Source organism: Nicotiana tomentosiformis, chromosome 7 (genome assembly GCF_000390325.3).
Source record: "Nicotiana tomentosiformis chromosome 7, ASM39032v3, whole genome shotgun sequence".
Taxonomy (NCBI): Eukaryota; Viridiplantae; Streptophyta; class Magnoliopsida; order Solanales; family Solanaceae; genus Nicotiana; species Nicotiana tomentosiformis.
Window position 1 is genome coordinate 59968119 of NC_090818.1, and position 13927 is coordinate 59982045.

Genomic DNA, 13927 nt, shown 5'->3' on the forward strand with positions numbered 1-13927 from the left:
CATAATCCTGCCAAGGTGAATGGACCACTCCTATAAGAGTGTATTACATGATACTGTAGACAATTAATATTTTATTAAATTTAAATCCATATAAAATTTGGATTTGATCTCAATTAAATATATTTTGGTCCAAATAAATATTATGGGCTAATATAGTTAGATCAATTATATAAGTCAATGTATATGGATTAAATAAATAAGTATTAATCCATTAGGCTAGCCCATTTAGTTAGATACAGATGATCATCCCACTTCATTAAGCCCAAGATGCCATCTTCTTAGAGCCCAGTTTGGTGTTACATGTCAAATGATGTGGCACACTAAGTCAAACGAAAGAGCCAATAAGATCATGGCACGTGTCAAAATAATAAGGCATGCCCAGTCAAATTGAAAGGCCAATGAAAATGTGCCATATGTGCAAGTGACATGTTCTGGCCAATCAAATACGGCATTGTCACTCTTCAATCTGATTGGTCGAAAAGAGTTTGTTCTCATCAAAACTCTTCCCTCCCACAACTATAAATAGGGTCTTCATAACTCAGAAAGACACCAGAAGTTATAGCAAGAAGCAAGAGAGAGTTCATGGATCAAACGTTGCAGATTTCTCTAAAAGCTACAAGCATTCAAGTATTCTAAGGATTACAAGATCAAGACGAAGATTCAAGAACAAGCTGCATGCCCTTGGATTAAAAATACTTCAAGATCAAGATCAGGCCTCAAGCACTTGGACTAAAATAAAATAAAATTCAAGATTAAGCTCAAAAGCTCTTTTATGTACTATTGAAAAGTAGAATCAAAGGATTCATAGAGATTGTAACACTCAAATATTTAAAATAAAATACTACGATTGTTGCAATATTTTTCGGTCTTGATTTTATTTTCTTGACGCAATTTTATTGTCTACAAATACCACCAAGGTTGTACGACCCAATCCATAGATGCATCTCATAATACTATCGAGGGATGAACATGTCAATCCATAAATATATCTCATAATCATGCCGAGGCGAACTGCCCGCTCCCTTTTCAAGAGTAGTGCTGAGGCGATCAACCCGATCCCATGAGAATAGTAAAACTTTCGATGGGTCATCAGCCTAACTCACGAATATATGAGCGAGTTAAGAAATCAAAACAATCCGGACAAATAAGAATAACAAGGGAGTAATCCATGAGAGAAAATATAATTTTTGCGGCTAATCAAGTAGTACGATAAGTTTCTAGAATAGCAAAGCTTGATACTCTATGCAAGCATAGTCTCAGTCTAAAACATGAATTAAAATATTTGAACATGCAAGAATAAGTCAAGTAATATAGTTAAAGCATGGTGTGTGTCAAAATCTACTCGCACATAAACAAGAATATAGCATACACATGGACGCTCGTCACCTCATACGTGCATAGATCCCATAACACATAACATGTGGCAAATAAAGCACCTACGGGGATAAATTCTCTCTTATATAGTATACTAAAAAACTCGTACTTTAACAATTAGAACTAATTCTCAACCCCACACGAAAAGTCAATAAAATTTAATCTCAGGCCCACGTGCCTGAATTCTGAAACTTTTCAAAAATGTCACCCATAACACCATGAACTTAAATATATAATTTGCTCTCAATTCCATATCCCATTTCGTGGTCAAATACTTTTTTTTACCAAATTCTAGGTTTCCAACCAAAAATCCCCAAAATAAAAAATAATCTCTACCCATCTCCATGTTAAATTCCATATAAAGTCCATATATTTAGCTCACAATAAGTTGGAATAACTTAGCTTATGATAGATGGCAAACATTGTCTTCAAGAATCACCCAAATCGCCCTAATTAGGCTCCAAGAACTTAAAAGTGAAGAAATAAACTTAAAATCCTGAAATTGGACGTTTAATACACATGTCAGGCCTCCTTCTTCGGGATCGTGGTCACTAGCCATGCAATCACGATTAACTGATACGACCCAAAATCTAACCCGTCATGAGGGCGCCTATCGTGATAATAGGCAAGCCGACATTTTCAAAACACTTTCAACATTTAACATAAATGAATTAAGACATTTAAAATAACCGGAGTTTTTCATAAAAACGGGGTAAAACCCAAAACATAAGTACGAAAAAATAGCCCGACATCGGGGTGTCACTGAGTCATGAGCATCTAGATATCAAGTCTAATACAAACAGTGTCTAAGTATCAATACAGAAAAGAGAGAAAACATAGAAGGGGAGACATGGTTTGCGGACGCCGGCAGCTACCTCTTAGTCTCCGATACTCGATCGCGCACGAACTCAATGACCTCCGTGATCAAACACACCTTCTGCACATGAAGTGCAAGGTGTATCATGAGTACAACCAACTTAGTAAGTAAAATAAATAAATAAGGAACTGAGAAGGTAGTGACGAGCTATACAAATACAGTTCATTTTCAATAATTCCAGCAAAGAGTAGACATGCTTTCAAATCCGGCAGTTCAAGTCAAATAAGTTTATACAGTTACAGTGCAGGTAATCCGGATATAGAATCTTTCAAAAAATTCACAACAATGATAGATAGCAACTAAGTGCATCAACAAATGAAAAACAAGTACAGCCTCTCAGGGCAACACACACTCAACTCGTCACAACAGCTCAATCACTCGGCTCTTAGCCCACTGTACTCACACTCAATAGGTATCTGCGCTCACTGGGGGTGTGCAGACTCCGGAGGGGCTCCTTTTAGCCCAAGTGCTAGATCGTGTCAGCGTGCAGCCTGGCCCTATCATATAAGTAGCCATAAGGCTCGTTGCGGTGTGCAACACGATCCACAATCCATAAATAGCCATAAGGCTCGTTGTGGCGTGCAACTCGATCCATATACCCTCACATAGCTCACATCTCGGAACTTAGACCCTACTTCAGTCACTGACCTCTCCAGCCCTGTGGGCTCACAGAATATCATAATAATCAGCCCAAACAGAGAATACATCAAGTATCAACAAGAAATGAGAGAGAACAGAGATATAATACACAAGTAAGACTGTGACTGAGTACAAGACAACAATTAGAAGTCAATTCAACAAGTATACGACCGTTGTGGGTCCCAACATTGATATTATATGGCCTAAGCATGGTTTCTAGCATGAAAGGCAGCCAATTGCTCAAGGACAAGGAAAAATAAGTAATAACAATGGCTATTCGACTTTACAGTCTCTCGGGATAGACCAAGTCACAATCCCTCGCGGTGCACGCTCACACGCCCATCACCTAGCATGTGCGTCACCTCCAAGCACTCACGTCATACCAATTTTCGGGGTTTCATACCCTCAAAACTAAATTTAAGGCTGTTACTTACCTCAACCGCATAGAAATCCTACTCCGCAATGCCCTTGCCCCTCGAATCAATATCCAAATGCCCCTAAATCTAACCACAAGAAGTACAAGATAATTAATATAGGCTAAAGAATTAATTCCACAAGAAAAATACAAAATTACATGCCAAAATCCGAAATTGGTCAAAAGCCGGTCCCGGGTCCACGTCTCGAAATTTGACAAAAGTCACAAAACCCGAAAGTTCATTCACTCATGAGTCCAACCATACCAAATTTATCCAAATCCGATGACAGAATCCCAATCAAAACCCCAAATCTTAGTTGATGAACTTCTTTCCATTTCCCCCCAATTTAACCCAAATCCGAAATTTAATGATGAAATTAATGATAGATTAGTGTAATATAACCAAAATCAAGGGTAGAATCATTACCCAACCGATGTCTATAAAAGTCCCTCTAAATCTCGTCCAAATCTGAGCGTCCAAACTCAACTTTTGATAAAAATGGCCAAACCCTCGTTTTTGAATCTTTATATCTGCCCAGTTAATTCCTTCTTCGCGAACGCGGTCAAAGCCTCCCGTTCGCGTTGAACAATAAAATTTTGACCAGAATTCCTCTTTCACGAACGCGAGTGACCTCTCACGAGTGCATACCTTTCACTGGCGGACCCTACACAAACGCAGGACCCTCTTCTCGAATGCGTAGGCTTAAATGCCTGAAGCTCCATCTGCTCGTTCCTCTCCGCGAACGCGAGGACCATGTCGCGAACGTGTAGCTTCAGGTTTCCACATCTTCGCGAACACGGGAACCACATCGCGAATGCAAAGACTAACTCAGATGCCCTTCCCAGACACCTTATGCGAACGCAAGAACTCCCTCGCGAACGCGATGAAGAAAATGTCTGCAACAAAACACCAAAAAATCTGCTATCTTCCAAAGTCCAAAAGTGATCCGTTAAGCATCCGAAACTTACTCGAGGTCCCTGGGACCTCAACCAAACATACCAACCAATCTTAAAATACCATACAAACTTAGTCGAGCCTTTGAATCGCTTAAAACAACATCAAAACACCAATTACACCCGAATTCAAGCCTAAAGAACTTCTAAACTTTCAAATTCCACAAACGATGCCGAAACCTACCAAACCATGTCCGATTGACCTCAAATTTTGAACACAATTCATATTCAACATTACGAACCTTTTCCAACTTTCGGAATCGGAATCCTACCCCGATATCAAAAAATCAACTCCCTAGTCAAACTTTCCAAAATTCGACTTCGCCATTTCAAGCCTAAATTAGCTACAGACCTCAAATTCACAGTCCGAACATGCTCCTAAGTCCGAAATCACCCAACGGAGCTAAAGGAACTCCATTTCGGAGTCGTCTTCACACACTTCCGTCTTCGGTCAAAATCCTAAAACTTAAGCTTCCATTTTAGGGACTTAGTGTCAGAAAATACTCCGAAATCAAAAACAAGACCTCCCGTCACGTCACATAAGCAGAAGCAGATACGGGGAAAATAGTAAATAAGGGATCAGGACTAGTACACTTAAAACTACCAGCCGAGTCGTTACATGCTCTCCCTATTAAAACAATCGTTTGTCCTCGAACGAGCATAGGGACATACCTGAAGTGGTGAAAAGATAAGGATAACGGTAGCGCATATCATGTCGGTCTCCCAAGTCGCCTCCTTGACGGGCTAACCCCTCCACTGAATCTTCACAGAAGAAATACTCTTCGACCTCAGCTTTCGAACCTGCCTATCTAAGATCACCACCAGCTTCTCAGCATAAGATAAATCCTTGTCCAACTGGACTGAGCTGAAATCCAACATGCGAGACGGATCGCCGTGATACTTCCGAAGCATAGAAATATGGAATACTGGATGAACTCCTGCTAGACAGGGAGGCAAGGCAAGCTCGTAAGCAACCTACCCAACATGATGTAATACCTCAAATGGACCAATAAACCTCGAGCTCAGCTTGCCTTTCTTTCCGAACCTCATAACACCCTTCATGGGTGACACCTGGAGCAAGACCCGCTCTCCAACCATGAATGCAACATCGCAAACCTTTCGATCCGCATAACTCTTTTGTCTGGATTGGGCTGTGCGTAGTCTATCTTGAATTACCCTAACCTTCTCCAGAGCATCCTGAACCAAGTCTGTACCCAATAATCTAGCCTCGCCCGGCTCGAACCAACCCACTGGAGACCTACACCGCCTACCATATAGAGCCTCATACGGTGCCATCTGGATGCTCAACTGGTAACTGTTGTTGTAATCAAACTCCGCTAGAGGCAAGAACTGATCCCACGAACCCCGAAACTCCATCACACACGCACAGAGCATATCCTCTAATATCTAAATAGTGCACTCGGACTGTCCGTCCGTCTGAGGGTGAAATACTGTGCTCAACTCCACTCGAGTACCCACCTCATGATGTACGGACCTCTAAAACCGTGATATAAATTGCGTACCCTGGTCAGAGATGATAGATAATAGTACTCCATGAAACCTGACGATCTCGCGGATATACACTAGAGCCAGCTGGTCGGAATAATATGTAGTCATCATAGGATTGAAATGAGTTGACTTGCTCAGCCGGTCCATAATCACCTAAACAGCATCAAACTTCCGCTGAGTCCGTGGAATCCCTACAACGAAATACATAGTGATCCGCTCGCATTTCCACTCCGGAATCTCTAACTTCTTAAGCAACCCACATGGTCGTTGATTCTCATACTTCACCAGCTGGTAATTTAGGCACCGATCTACATACTCCACTATATCCTTTTTCATTCTCCCCCACCAGTAATGCTGTCTCAAGTCCTGATACATCTTCGCAGCACCCAGATGAATAGAAACCGTGAACTATGAGCCACCTGAAGAATCAACTCACACAAACCATCTACATTGGGCACACATAGCCTGCCCTACATCCTCAATGCACCATCCTCCCCAATAGTGACCTCCTTAACATCACCGTGCTAGACCGTATCCTTAAGGACCAGCAGATGGGGGTACTCATACTAACGCTACCTAATACGATCATAAAGAGAAGACCGGGAGACCACACAAGCCAATACTCGACTCGGCTTATAAACATCCAATCTAACAAACCGACTAGCTAAGGCCTGAACATCCAATGCTAATGGCCTCTCTGCTGCTGGAAGATATGGTAAGCTCCCCAAACTCTCCATCCGGAGACTCAAGGCATCAACTACCACATTGGCCTTCCCGGGATGGTACAAAATGGTGATATCATAGTCCTTAAGAAGCTCCAACCACCTCCGATGACGCAAGTTAAGATCCTTCTATTTGAACAAATGCTGCAAACTCTGATGATCAGTGTAAATATCACAATGGACACCGTGCAAATAGTGCCACCAAATCTTCAAGGCATGAACAATAGTTGCTAAATCAAGGTCGTGTACAAGATAGTTCTTCTCATGGGGCTTTAACTAGCGTGAGGCATAAGCAATCACTCTACCCCTCTGCATTAGAACACACAAAATGTCGATCCGTGAGGTATCACAATACACTCTATAAGAACTGAAAACTGATGGTAGGACTAGAACTGGAGCCGTGGTCAAAGCAGTCTTGAGCTTCTGAAAGCTCTCCTCGCTCTCCTCCGACCACCTAAAAGGAGCACCTTTTTGGGTCAATTTGGTCAAGGGCGATGCAATAGATGAGAAACCCTCCACAAAACGACGGTAATAGCCCGCTAACCCAAGAAAGCTCCGAATCTCCGTGGCTGAGGATAGTCTGGGCCAACTCTGCACCGCCTCTATCTTCTTCGGATCCACCTGAATACCATCACTAGATACCACGTGCCCCAAGAATGCCACTGGACTGAGCCAAAACTCACACTTGGATAAATTTACATAAATCTTCTCCTCCCTCAATCGCTGTAATTCAATCCTCAGATGCTGGGCATGCTCTTCCTGGTTATGAGAGTACACTAGGATATCATCAATGAATACAATGATGAACGAGTCCAAATACAGCTAAAACACACTGTTCATCATATGCATAAATGCTGCTGGGGCATTGGTCAGCCCAAAAGACATCACAAGGAACTCATAACGACCATATCGGGTCCCGAAAGCTGTCTTAAGAATATCTGAGTCTCGAATCTTCAGATGGTGATACCTTGACCTCAAATCAATCTTGGAGAACACCATCGCTCCCTGAATCTGGTCTAACAAATTATCAATATGCGGCAACGGATACTTGTTCTTGATTGTGACCTTGTTCAACTGTCTGTAATTAATGCACATTCTCATAGTACCATCCATGTTCTTTACAAATAGAACTGGTGCACCCCAACGTCACACGCTAGCCCGGATAAACCCTTTATCAAGGAGTTCCTGAAGCTGTTCCTTCAACTCCTTCAACTCCATCGGTGCCATACGATACGATGGAATAGAAATAGGCTGAGTGCCCGGTACCAAATCAATACCGGGAAATCTCACACCACCTGAACAGAATCAATAGCAGGGGCCTCTGCACTAACATCCCTCACAAAGACCATATAAGATAGACAACCTTTTTCAACCATCCGGTGAGCTTTCAAGTATGAAATCACTCTACTGGGAACATAGTCTATAGAGTCGCTCCACTTAACCCTCAACAACCCCGACATCACCAACATCATGGTCTTAGCGTGACAATCTAGAACAGCAAGAGATGGAGACAACCAATCCATACCCAAAATCACGTCAAAATCGACCATACTAAGCAACAAGAGGTCTACTCTAGTCTCTATATACCCAATAGTCACAACACATGACCGATATACACGGTCCACAATGATAGTATCGCCCACTGGAGTGGATACATAAATAGATGAAACTCTGAGACTCACGGGGAATATCCAGATAATGAGAGAAATACGAGGACACATATGAATATGTGGAACCAGGGTCAAATAATACAGAGGCATCTCTATGGCAAACTGAGACAATACATGTAATCACATCATCCGAAGCAATGGCATCTAGTCTGGCAGGAAGAGCATAGAAACGGGCCTGGCCACCCCTAATCGGCCTCCCCCCTCGGGCGACCCCTAATTGACTGGGCTCAACCCAGAGCTGGCTGAGTGGGTGGTGAAAAGACTGGTGTTGATGTCGTAGACTGGCTCCTCTACTGATATGGACCTCCCGTGAGGCGGGGATAATGTCTCCTGATGTGGACAAACTCTCCACACTCATAGCAACACCCCCGTGTTGGTGCTAGGGACTGAAGGGAGCTCTGAGCACCGGGATGATTGGTAGAAAGAACTGGCATAGACGAGCCCTGACCCGATAGAGTACGGGATGAACTCTGGGCAGGGAGGGCACTGAGAGATGAATGGCCCTACTGATAACTATGTGAACCATGGCCAGATGATGCACCACGGTGGACTGGGCGAGCCGTCTGAACATATCTAAAAGGACGACCCCTACCGTGGTGGAACTGCCCCCAGACGGAACACTGCTAAATCCACCCTGTCCATGAGGCCTCTTGGCCTCCCTCTCAACCCTCTCCAGACTGCGAACCATCTCAATCTGATGAGCAATGTCGACAACCTCATCAAAAGTAGCACCAAACACTCTTTGTCTGGTCATAAGAAATCGCAGTTTAAAAGTGAAGCCATCTATAAACCTCCTGATCCTATCCCTATCTGTAGGAACCAACCAGATAGCATGACGGGCCAACTTCGAGAATCGCGTCTCATACTGTGTCACAAACATATCACCCTGACGAAGCTGCTCAAACTGTCCACGCAGCTCCTCTATGCAGGACTATGGCATGAACTTCTCTAGAAATAGACCGGAGAACTGCTGCCATGTAAGGGATGCTGCGTCGACTAGCCTACGACTCTCGTAAGCCTCCCACTAACTAAAGGCATCCCCAAAGAACTGAAAAGTAGTGAACGAAATCCCACTGGCCTCTAGAATTCCTACTGTACGGGGTATCCTCTGACACTTGTCCAAGAAACCTTGTGCATCCTCTCCCTCTGCACTAATGAAAGATCGAGGCTGGAGTCTCCCAAACCTCTCCAATCTACGCTGCTCATCCTCGGGCATAGCAGGAACCACATAGTCCTGAGTAGCTGCAACCGGCTGGGCTGGTGGTACCCTCGGTGTCTGGAATACCTATACCACCTGCTCTAGTGTACGGGCGGTGGGAGTATCAGCACCTCCCCAGGCCTAAGAAGTGGCTGCTGCAGCTGGAACAGAGACCGCCTGAGCAAGACTGGTACACACGGTCAGAATTTGAGCTAAGGCCTCCTAAAGGCTTGGAATAACAATAGGTACAAGTGGTGCCTGAGCTAGTCCCATTAGCTCATCCATAACTAGAGCCTGCTCCTGAACTGGGAAAACTGGTGGATCTACAGGTGCTACCCTAACTGTGGTGCAAGCTACACCTATGCCCTTACCGTGGCCTCTACCGCGACCTCGGCCTCTCGCGGCCCTGACTGGTGGTACTGGTGGCTGTCCATCCTGCCCCGTAGTACGCGTCCTCACCATCTGTGAGAGAATTAGAATAATAGAAATTTAGTTACCATAATCAAAAGATTTGCACGACAAGAATTCAAGAATGTGAAGTTTCCTAAAGGTTCGGCAGCCTCTCGAAGATAAGTACAGACATCTCCGTACCGATCCGCAAGACTTTACTAAACCTACTCATGACTTGTAAGACCTATGTAAACTAGGCACTAATACCAACTTGTCATGACCCAAAACCTAACCCGTCGTGAGGGCGCCTATCGTGATACTAGGCAAGCCGACATTTCCAAAACACTTTCAACATTTAATAGAAATAAATTAATACATTTAAAATAACCAGAGTTTTTATAAAAATGGGGTAAAACCAAAATATAAGTGCGGAAAAATAGCCCGATATGAGGGTGCCACTGAATTATGAGCATCTAGATATACAGTCTAATAAAAAAGTGTCTAAGTATCAATATAGAAAAGAGAGAAAACATAGAAGGAGAGACAAGGTCTGCGAACGCCATAAGCTACCTCGTAGTCTCCTATACTTGATCGCGCACAAACTCAACGACATCCATGATCAAACACACCTGGATCTGCACATGAAGTGCAGGGTGTACCATGAGTCAACCAATTTAACAAGTAACATAAATAAATAAGGAACTGAGAAGGTAGTAACGAGATATACAAATACAGTTTATTTTCAATAATTCCAGCAAAGAGTAGACATGCTTTCAAATCCGGCAGTTCAAGTCAAATCAGTTTATACAGTTACAGTGCAGGTAATTCGGATATAGAATCTTTCAGAAATCTCACAACAATGACAGATAGCAACTAGGTGCATCAACAAATGAAAAACAAGTACAACCTCTCAGGGCAATAGACACTTAACTCGTCACAACAGCTTAATCACTTGGCTCTAAGTCCTCAGTACTCACACTCAATAGGTACCTGCGCTCACTGTGGGTGTGCAGACTCCGAAGGGGATCCTTTCAGCTCAAGCGCTATATCGTTGTGGCGTGCAGCCCGACCCAATCATATAAGTAGCCATAAGGCTTGTCGCGGCGTGCAACCCTATCCACAATCCATAAATAGCCATAAGGCTTGTTGCGACGTGCAACCCGATCCATATAGCCTCACATAGCTCACAGCTCGGCACTCAGGCCCTACCTCAGTCACTGACCTCTCCAGCCCCGCGGGCTCATAGAATATTATAATAACTAGTAAAACATTCCGCGCTTCGCGCGGTATAAATTCATACTACATTATATGTTAATTGCTCCGATCATCTAAATTGCTAAAAGTAAACTTCAATAAAGCACAAAAATATATAAATCTATGCACGCATATGAAAGTATTTAATTCGTTTGAATAATACAAAAGACTTTATGGTGCCTTAAAATAAACCTTTTCTCAAGGTTGATTATCCTTTCTCAAATAATTATACCTCATTTTTGGATTTTAATGTGTACAGCAAAAAATCTTTATAAGACAGTGTATCCACGCAAAATTGCTCGTTATTCTTGAGCAAGTCATTGAATTTGAAGTTATTTTACCAAACTTCATACATCTAGCAACAGTAGCACCACTGATTCTAATGTCATTCTCAAAACCTTAATTTAATAAGCACTTATGGTGCTTTCAATTAGCCATATACAGAGACGTAAAAACTAATCAATTTCCTTTTTAAAAATATCAAATATTAAAATAGTTCACACAGATTTTGATCAGATTGGTTGAAAAACAGAAGTATCTTCATGATTCTTCTTCTAACATGCTATACAAAATTATTTGACGGGTCTATAAAAACCACTTCAGTTTAAATATGAGACTATAAAATAAAGTTAACATATCTGAACTTGACAAAGAAAACATAGAAAATTTAGAAGCTGATGAATCATACAAGTCAAAAACATTTACCATACAACTACAGCCACCTAAGGTCTGGACTAAGAAAGTTCAAGATGAGTGCAGGCTACTAAGAAAATGATTTACTTAATATGTTATTTAATGACATTTACCGATCCCTAGAGCCTAGAGGACATCGATTACAGTTTTAGAATGACAGGCACATTATATTGATCTCCCATAAGTAATAGATGAAACTGCTATCCTTGCTTTCCCTACTATCCTTCCCCACAAACACACAAAAGCTATTATATGACAATAGCGATGGCAACAGTAGCCATCAAAAGCTAAAAGCCTAAGAAGAAATATTGTTATCCTTTCAGAAGAATCAGGAGAAGAAATTGAGATGTAATTTTTTTAGTTAAGACAATGGCAAGTGAAATGGCAAAAAACGGGCGAGTGGAAAGAGGTAATCAACATAGGTAGAACAACAAAGAGGAATACTTGTGTATTATGAAAAGACAAATGTTTGGGTGGTGAACATTCAGTAATTCCCACAAAAAGAGGAGCAAAGGTTTCGTTAAACCAAACCCCACCCAAAGCTTAAACTCTACATCTTCCTAATGAAAAGGAGAAGTGGAGAAGCAATATGATGATTAAGAAGGGAAGAAATCTGGCAGGAAAAGCCATTGCCGTTTTAACATTTACTAAGACAAGCTTCTTTTACGTTTTGCATTGTTGCACATCTATATTTGTGGTATATATGTAAGAGTCTAGCTATTGACTGGTAGAGAATATATTTGTGGTATATATATATATATATATATATATATATATATATATATATATATATATAGGAGTCAAGACTATAGGCGTTTTTTATTCTCAATAAATACTACGAAACATGAAAGGCTGCAACGCCATATAAATACAGAATACAAAGTGTTGTAACGGTAACAGGCATATTTCATGGGAGTTACGTTACCACTGTTTATTCCATTAATGTGTGAGTTTATATTACATTATTATTAGTAAAATAAGGTAAAACCCAAAAAAATGACAAAAAAGATAAATAGAATTGCTGGGCATTGGAAGGTGCCACATCATCTTTCCAATTCTCAGCTTTATATATATATATATATATATATATATAGAGTACTATAATTTTATACAATTCTCAATGTTCTAAAATCAGTTCTACTCTCAAGCTTGAAAATACTTCGAAATGACAAAGAAGCAAAAAATTAAGAAAAACTACATTAACAATTCTGCACATTTCTCAAAGTTCAAACGTCGATTTTATTCTCAAGTATATAATACCCCTAAATTATATATATATAGATTTAATATAGTACTATAATTTTATACAATTCTCAATGTTCTAAAATCAGTTCTACTCTCAAGCTTGAAAATACTTCGAAATGACAAAGAAGCAAAAAATTAAGAAAAACTATATTAACAATTCTGCACATTTCTCAAAGTTCAAACGTTGTTTTTATTCTCAAGTGCACAATGGATTACATTGTTATTGGCATAAACTATACATTTCCTCTGCCAACTCATTTTATCCAAAGCATATTGAATTTAAAAATTTAGGTACGAGAAGTTAATTTCACCCAGTTTACCTTTGTATGCTTTCCCAATGCTTTCCCAACTTATATATGCTAAAATAAATCACCAAATCCACGAGCAAAATTAAGTGATGAAAAATTTCTATAGCAAAAGAGAAAACTCAAAAAGAAAACGAATACATGGAGACTTCTTTTCACTGTCAGAATTTATGTTTGACCGGAAATTCGCACCTGCGAAAAGGTATCCGGTTTGACTGAATACTTGTTTGGACAGAGATGTCGGCGAAGATTGTCGAAGAGGAGAGAAATTGTTATGTGAACCAGTGTTTGTGATTCAAGTATGAAAATGTTTACAGAGACATTTTGAATTGAATGTTTATAAATGCGATTCATTTCCCAAGTTAAGATATGAAGCGCTACAACCTTTTGGGATCCGCCACTATAGCAACCGTTGCATCTCTTCTTGGATTTTAAAGTTAGAGAATCAAGGTTTTAACCGTGAAGAAAGAAGAAAATGGCAAAAAAACTACAAAAAAGATAAATGGCATTTCGGGGCTAAGAATGATGCCACGTCACTTTTCTTTTCCCCTTCTTTATATTTATATATAGATTGGCCCAAACAGATAATACAACAAGCATCAACAAGAAATGAGAGGGAACAAAGATATAACACACAAGTAAGACTGTGACTGAGTACAAGACATCAATTAGCAGTTAATTC

General features: G+C 40.9%; 1 long non-coding RNA gene across 1 annotated transcript; it reads right to left on the reverse strand.

The window, feature by feature from the left end:
- Window positions 1–2053: 2053 nt before the first annotated feature.
- Window positions 2054–13723, reverse strand: LOC138895143 (uncharacterized). The gene is made up of 5 exons (XR_011409352.1): window positions 13438–13723; window positions 10319–10383; window positions 9730–9820; window positions 3325–3393; window positions 2054–2311 (listed from the first exon to the last, which is right to left on the reverse strand). It is a non-coding gene; the product is annotated as an uncharacterized lncRNA (long non-coding RNA).
- Between the last annotated feature and the right edge of the window lie 204 nt (window positions 13724–13927).